This window comes from Adiantum capillus-veneris, chromosome 3 (assembly GCF_014529385.1).
Source record: "Adiantum capillus-veneris isolate H3 chromosome 3, ASM1452938v2, whole genome shotgun sequence".
NCBI classification, from domain to species: domain Eukaryota; kingdom Viridiplantae; phylum Streptophyta; class Polypodiopsida; order Polypodiales; family Pteridaceae; genus Adiantum; species Adiantum capillus-veneris.
The window spans coordinates 28,714,710-28,722,692 of record NC_140933.1 but is presented as its reverse complement, the minus strand read 5'-3'; the positions used below and the strand labels follow the sequence as shown (position 1 = coordinate 28,722,692).

The window sequence follows — 7,983 nt, the reverse complement described above, 5'->3', positions numbered from 1 at the left end:
GGCCTACCAGCCAGTCCAAAGCCGCTGCCAGAAATCGGGGAGAAACTCCTGAGAAGGCCCTACTGGCACTAGTGCTCTGAGGCTGCTGGTATAGCTGGCCGTCGAGCTGTGGGATGCAAAGAAAAGATGACCTTGACATCTACAAGGTACACCAGAGTATTCTTGCAACTCTGGAAAAGTTGGAATTCTCGTGTATACAACGAAGCTGCCAAGGTGCTAACCTTCGTCAAGGGTGAATGGGGTAGCAAGCAAATTGCTTAATAAGATCTAGAAGGTGATAACAGATGAAGCTCAGAGTTTATGTAACATTTTCTATGGCAACATCGGATTGCAATAGCAGCTAATTGAATGTTTAGGCTCTAAGACACGATCTGAGAGCTGATAGAAACACACAATCAGATTAACATATAAGTCTATGGTGAATTGCATTTGGAAGTTGGTAGAGACAAAGTGATGTCCACAATGAATTGATGGACAAGGAAGTAGTGATTCTCCCTCCTATCTTGATTCATCTTTATGGGTTCACATCGTTGGGCGGCGGTAAAGGACTTGGGCGTCGATGGTCCACAGTTCGCTACCAACACAGTTGGTGCATGTGAACAGCCCCTCTGGATCCAGTCTTTCTTTGATTGCCTTCAATCTATTATAATGCTGCCCATAGAAATCATCCTTCCAGTTGGGCTCATTCACATCAGCCTCATTCAAGTAGCATCCAGATCCTTGACTCAAATCCCTTAGCAGCCCATTCATTTGAGTGAGAGTCTGGCTGTCCACTATGCTCTCTCCCTCACCCCACGAGTTCACCAGCACCACATGCCACAGGGCTGCTCGAAATGCCGGGTTCACGTTGTTTGTCCCATTCTGTGCATCAGTTGCACCACTTAGACTTGCATACTGCCGGAGAACATCCTTGGCGAAACCTGGAGATCGTCCAAGCCGCCAGAGCATGTCTTGTCCGGCCATTTTCTCGCCGTATTGGCCAGACGAGACATCCTCTTGTCCGGCCACATTGTTGCGATGGCCGGGCAAGACATCTTTGTTGTGTTGTCCTTCCACATTGTCACCCAAGAGTGCTTGTTCGCCAGACAAAACATGGGTGTGGGGCCCATCTTGCCCGGCCACAATGGTAGATGTGGCTTGTCCAAGCGTGTCCGGACCATGCATGTCATCCACACTCTGACAAAGTTTGTTGAGCAAGTTGAGCCTATTTTGTCCAGCAAGATTTTGGCTAGCAGCAACTGCTTGTCCACCCACCAAATGACCTACTATTTGTCCCACTCCGCTAGAGAGTATCTTAATAAAATCTTGACCTATCTGGGCTGCTTGCCCCTGCAAAACTCTTTGTGGGAGCAACCTTGATGGGAGCACCGTATTCAAGCCCCTAGGGTCAGAGCATATCCCCGGATTCGCGCTGCAAAGCACCTTGTTGTGCCAAGTGGAAAAGGATGGGAATGTATTGATGGATATATTCACCACAATGTCACTCGGATACTGTGAGGTGAAATTTATGAGAGATTCAAAGCTATCTTGTGCTATGGACGTGTTGCAGTTGTACTGAAAGAAGGGGGTGCCTAAGACATCTTGCTTAAAAGGGTCATGCCAGACCCACTCTCCTGGATCGCACTGAAGCCGCACTAAGGGTCTGGTGTCGTTAACTCGAATCCTCCACACTCCTCCAAGGTCTGTAGGATCCGGATCAATCAAACACTTCCAAGCAATCGCGGCCACTCCTCTCAAAAGCACACTCTGACCCCAGTGGGGACTCTGCCACCCGTTGAAGTATGCCCTCTGCCTTAACCTCAAAGAACAGGCAATCGCCATCCTTTGAGCAATCTCTAGCTGCAATCAGGATCTCCAACTACATCAGCGTACCGATCCATCTCGGGACCTGGGGCTCAAAAGGAGTCTGCCACTCCTTTGTGAGAGCGTCCTGGATGTCCTCTCTCATGGCTAGCCCTCCTCTGTAGTGTCCCAGACTCTAGTTGTATCTCCTCAAGCAAGCTGTAAGAAGTCCGCCACTCTCCAAAGCTCCGCGCGCGGACAGCCGCCAAGGGGCCCAAAGAAAGGCAAGAGCGGGAGCCAAGCATCATGTGCCCCTACTCTATGCGCATCGCGGGGTTTCAGACTAAAGGCTGGCGATATTGCTCCTATAACGGCGTTCAAGAGGCTACATCGTTCATCAAGGAGCGCGCGGGATCAACACCCAAACACCTAACACATGCACAAGTTCATACAAGTACAGGCCTAGCACTGCAAGTTCATACAAAGAGTGCAAGATGTTATATGGCACATGCGGTGTCCTAGGAGTCTTGAGTGTGTGAGTGTATGTGTGTGTGTGTGCGTGCCCGTGCACGCGCTTTCATGCAAACACATCCATAAGAAAATCAATGTCCTAACAACTTTGCAAATCATTGAATGCAGATGGACGTTGAGGTCAAAAATACTAGACGTTGAATGCAGATGGACACAGAGATCAATCACGACTTTGCAGATCGTTGAATGCAATGGACCAACATCTCTTTGCAATCTAGAAAAATAGGATTCAAAAAAATTAGTCTTGTGGATGACATGTGCATGTGCAGGATGGATTTGCGGAGGATGATGCACCAAGAGCAGTGGTTCCGAGCATTGTGGGGCGGCCAAGATATACCGGTATAATGGTCGGCATGGGGCAAAAGGATGCTTATGTGGGGGATGAGGCACAATTCAAGAGAGGTACTCTGACACTCAAGTACCCAATTTACCATGGCATTGTCACAAACTGGGATGATATGAAAAAATTGTGGCACCACACTTTCTTTAATGAGCTAAGAGTAGCACCAGAGGAGCACCCTGTCCTCCTCACAGAATTCCCCTTAATCCAAAGGTGAATCGTGAGAAGATGACACAAATCATGTTCGACACTTTCTATGTTCATGTTGCAATCCAGGTAGTCTTTTCGCTCTATGCGAGAGGACGTACTACAGGTAATCCCTCTCTCCCAATTTCTTCCATGGTTTTAGCATACAAACATGAATCAGATGTTAATTTCAAAAATAGATTGCTATAGTGGCTTATAATGCATATGACCATTTACTGAATGTTCTATATGAGTAACCACGAGTTGTGTTGGACTCTGGAGACGGGGTGACCCACGCGGTGCCCATCTGTGAAGGGTATGCCTCTACACACTTTCTTCTGAAATGCATGTCTCCACACACACACACACAGACACACATATACACAATGATCTATGTAAATGCATGCCCATCCATGCAGCTATGCCCTTCCGTATGCAATCCTACGGTGGCTGGCCGACTTGGCGGGAAGGGACCTAACAGATGCACTGATGAAGATTTTGACAAAGAGAGGCTACTCCTTTACAACAACGACAGCAGAACGGGAGATCTTGTGGGACAAGGAGAAGCTGGCGTATGTAGTCCTCGACTACGAGCAATAGTTGACTCCGATTGAGGTCAAAAGTACCAGATGTGCCCATTACACTTGTTTCTTATAAGAGATACAAAACATGATTGTACAATGATATGATCGCCAACATTGTGAAAGGACAGCCGCCATGGTTTTAAGCTTCAAGTTTCACATTTGTCTTGTCGAGGACGTGTTTGCATAGCGATTAATGACCTCCGCCAATTCTTTTTGAGATGGTAATTAACGGGCACGACTACGAACAAGGTGTTGCAAGATGTAGTGAAGGGATTGATGCAGAAAGTATTAGTAGTATCGCACCTTGCATTTCTAATGTATATCAAAGACCTTCATTAAATATGGCCGCACTTTGAGAGAAAGAAGACTACAGAAGCCACCGCAATCATCCAAAATCAGCCCATATATGCATTGGCAAGAAAGGTCTCTAAGAGCATGCTTTTCAAAGTCTTTGAGCATGTTGGATGCTGGTTATATGTAGTCCATGTGCAAATTTTGCATTGGTTGATGCGTTTGTGAGGTGCTTATTACAGATCTTCCAAGGCTGTGCCGATGGGGCGCTACAAGAGTTTAGTGTACATTCTCTTCAGGGGGTGAGAGGATATGGTAGTAGGAAGCGGCCTTCCTTGTGTGGAGAAGCACGCTTGATCATCCACACCTCTTCAAACCTATTCTCATCATCATCACCATGTGTGGGATCCATGGACCATGTGGTTTTGTTATTGCTATGAGTGCTTTGTGCATGAGAAGACTTGGGCAGCTCTAAGGTTTAAAGGAATCCATGTCCATGTCGTAGTTGTGCACAAAATTTTAATTGGAAGTACATATAGCACAATGGTATCTATAGAGTGGGTGATGGCAGAGCTATTGTGTGCCCCAAAATCAAAGTTGGCTAGTTAAGTTTCAAGAGGAAATAATTGCACTGGTACAATGGGGGTAGAAAGTGGAGGAATCCCATTTTGATAGCCTGGCATACCTGCAAGCATTTGTTAAAAAAATTTTGAGGCTACACCCACAAGTGCCACTGCTACTACCGCATTTGGCTAGGGATCTGAGTGGGATTGTCGGCTTTTCCTTGTCAAGAGATATCCTCCTTTTTGTGAATGTGTGGGCAATTGGCAAAGATGAAATCTTGTGGGAAGTAGCCCATGAGTTCAAGCCTGAGAGGTTCTTGGTTGGTGTTCATCCAATGATGTGGGGATCTTTGGAGAACAAAGCTATATAATTTGGTTGCTTATACCTTTTGAGAGAGTCCATAGAGGATGCCGAGGTAACCATTTAGTTGTTACCATGATAAGCCTTGTCATTGCCAATGTTTTGCATTTTTTTCATTAGCATCCCTCTTGTTTTAGCATCCTAGAAGGTGAGGTCATGCGGATGTCTAATTCTTGGTCTAATTTCATGCTGGCAAAGACATATTATTTTCAGCGACACCTGCCATCTGCTACAAAAACTTTAGTAGTCTTGTTTTACATGTATCTAATCTTTCAACAAAAATACATGTCGAGGGAAAATAACTATCCTATGCACGGTTAGCTTCAACACAAGGGTAAGTATTCAAGTCGTTAGTTCTTTTCCTTTGATCTATGGATAGGATAATAAGAGGCTCAATAGATCCCAAAACTTTGTTGCGAACTTGCCTAGAATAACCACTTCTTTGTAGGCTTGTCCACGTGCTCCACTCCCGCCTTTGTGCACCATTATGCCCTCTAATAGCGGGCCCAAAGCAATTGAATTACCTAACACGTGGTTGCCCATATTTTCCTACTCATGAATCACTAATTTGTGCCTTCATCTACTTTCATACCTGACAATCTCCTTTTCCATCCTTCTTTTATTCAGCTAATAATACTCATCATCGCAACCTTCCCTAGCCACCTTCATTAGCATTGCAAGATCACATACACATATATACATACATACATATATATATATATATATATATATATATACATACATACATATACATTCTCTCTCTCTCTCTCTCTCTCTCTCTCTCTCTCTCTCTCTCTCTCTCTCTCTCTCTCTCTTAGAACTAGAATGCTTCTTCAAGGATTTGTCTCCATGGATTAAATTTTTTGAGACTTCCACTTTTGGTGACCAAAGTATCCTCCAATCTAGAAACCCTTCACATGTTTTGAGTAATGATGAATGGTCTTGTGACAGACTGAGCCTCTAAAAAAACAAGCTCCTCAAATGAGCATCATGATCTAAGACACATACAACCTAATGATACCTTTGCATGCGTATCTACACCATCAAGATCCGATACACATTTGCTAAAAGTTACGAGTTCAAATATTAGTTCTCATTGACTTTCACATATATCCAGATCACATAATAAAATCTACCATATTCACCTTCTCTAGGCCTAGTCAAAAACTTCTCCCTATGAAAAAGATCTGGGTGATCCTCCTAATTCTTTTAATGTTGAACAATGTTTGAACCCCTCCACTATTGACCATTGTTATCTTCTATGACTCCCATGTTCTTGCCACGACGTTAGATGCAATATGAGGCACATAGATGGCCTACACAGAATTGCTCCAAAGGAACCAATCAATTATTGCCCAATAACGTGCTCAAAGGCCTACAAAGGCCATATTCTTACAATAAATGGTAAAGTGAACAACCCAAAAACCATGGTTGCAAAGCATGTAACCCAAAGAGTCCATAGTGTAGCACGTGTAAGCCTAGACGAGGCAAATTCCATTTAGCGATTCGAGAGTGATAACAAGACCATCCTCTGAAGGTGAGGAAACCCCTCACATGCCAAAATAGAGGCATTATATGGACTTACAAGAGTGATTGCTCGGGGGGTTCACTATATAGAGATCTTGCATAGCACGTGCGTTCAAGAGGTATTTATAAAACCCCCTATTCTAAATTTTTTAAATTATATAGAGACCCTTTATGTACCACTTTTCTCAATAAAAAGACCCCTTATATACCAAAATTTTCACTTTTTCAATTTAAAATACCCTTCTATATGTATATTTTCTGTAAGTTCATAGGAGAAATTAACCCCTTCTTGACTCTCTCTCTCTCTCTCTCTCTATATATATATATCTATCTATTTATCTATACATCATTCAAGCTCCATTGACTATCATTCTCCTCACATTTTTCATAGGTAGTACTCAATTAGCTTTCCCTTCCACTTATGAAAATTGCTTTTTTGAGCATGCAATGGAAAAATCTCTTTTTGTTTGAAAAAAGCTCTAAAATAAAAGCTCACAAATTTATTATCCCCGTACAATGGTGTTCTTTTAGCTCGGGGTCGGAAACCTTACATCCTCCCCAATGTGAAAAATTTGAGATGTCCTCATCTCAAGAATACATCTGGATAAACTCTATGCTAACTACATAGGTACATATATTCTTTGTCTAAAGTAAAGAAATCCTCTGATAATAGAATAGTCTTTAGCTTTATGCGTCTTATTCTGTTGAACTTTGATGAGATCCTAGTGCTTGAATTATTGCTCACTAGGATTAGCAATTGCAGCATACAGAGTTGCTCTCTCATCAGCTTCGTCACCCACAGTTGGTTGTCTCACTGCGGCATTAGTGAAAGCTCCGCTTCCTTGTCCTATGTTTCCTCTTCCTCGGCCTCCTCTTCCGTTTGGTTGACCTCACCCGTTAACGTACAGAGGTACATTATTAGCACCGGATGTTTGGGAAATCCTTTTTGGACATCGGCTTTTGTAATGTCCATACTCCTGGCACTCAAAGCATCTTATATTGGGAAACTCGGTAGCTGTCGTAGTAGCTACTACCGGACGATGGTCGTATGAAGGGTTGATTGGTCTATTACTCCAGTTGTCTGGCCTGGCCCTCTTTGAAAAATAGTATTGACTATCTTGGGTAGTCCTCTGAATCTCTTTAGCTAACGGTTTGGCCCTTAGCAAGGCATCTTGCAGAGTTGTTGGCCTGAGATCTTCTAGTCGGTTGTTCAAGGGGTCAATGAGTCCTTGGCAGAACCGTGCTATTTGTTGTTCCAATGTCTTCCTAGGAGCATATCTCCGAAGTGTGACGAACTTCGAGTAGTATTCTTCGATGGAAGAAGTCAGCTGTCGAAGTGAGAAAAACTCATTCATCTTCACGGCTTTGTGAGCGGGTGGTAAGTATCGCTCCATCACAACAGCCTAGCTGTCTTCCCATGACTGGGAAGATCCCTTGATATCCAAGTCCCTGCAATGTTGTTTCCACCAGGTCTTGGCATCGCCAAACAAGCGGAACATCGCAAACATGGTTTGGTTCTCGGGTTGAGTTCCCGCAACTTCGAAATAGTCATCCATTGCTTCCATCCATACTTCCACATCTCTCTCTACATTAACCCCTTCGCCTTTAAAGGTTGGAGGCTGAGCTTGCTTAAGGAGAATCTTTTTCTCCTGAACGGAGGTATATAGCATAGTAGACGGTACCTATCCAATGGTATAAAACTCATTACTATAGCACTCTTCTCAAATGAACCTAGGCTTTTCCATACTCAAGAAGAAATTTAACTTTTTGGGCTTAACCAGCCTACTTAATCTATACAGATATCACAAAGGATTTAAC

The 7,983-nt window shown here is 43.7% G+C and overlaps 1 pseudogene; it reads left to right on the top strand.

Moving 5' to 3' along the window:
* The first annotated feature begins 2,666 nt into the window (after window positions 1-2,666).
* LOC147460660 (actin-85C-like) lies at window positions 2,667-3,453 on the top strand (annotated as a pseudogene).
* Window positions 3,454-7,983: the final 4,530 nt, after the last annotated feature.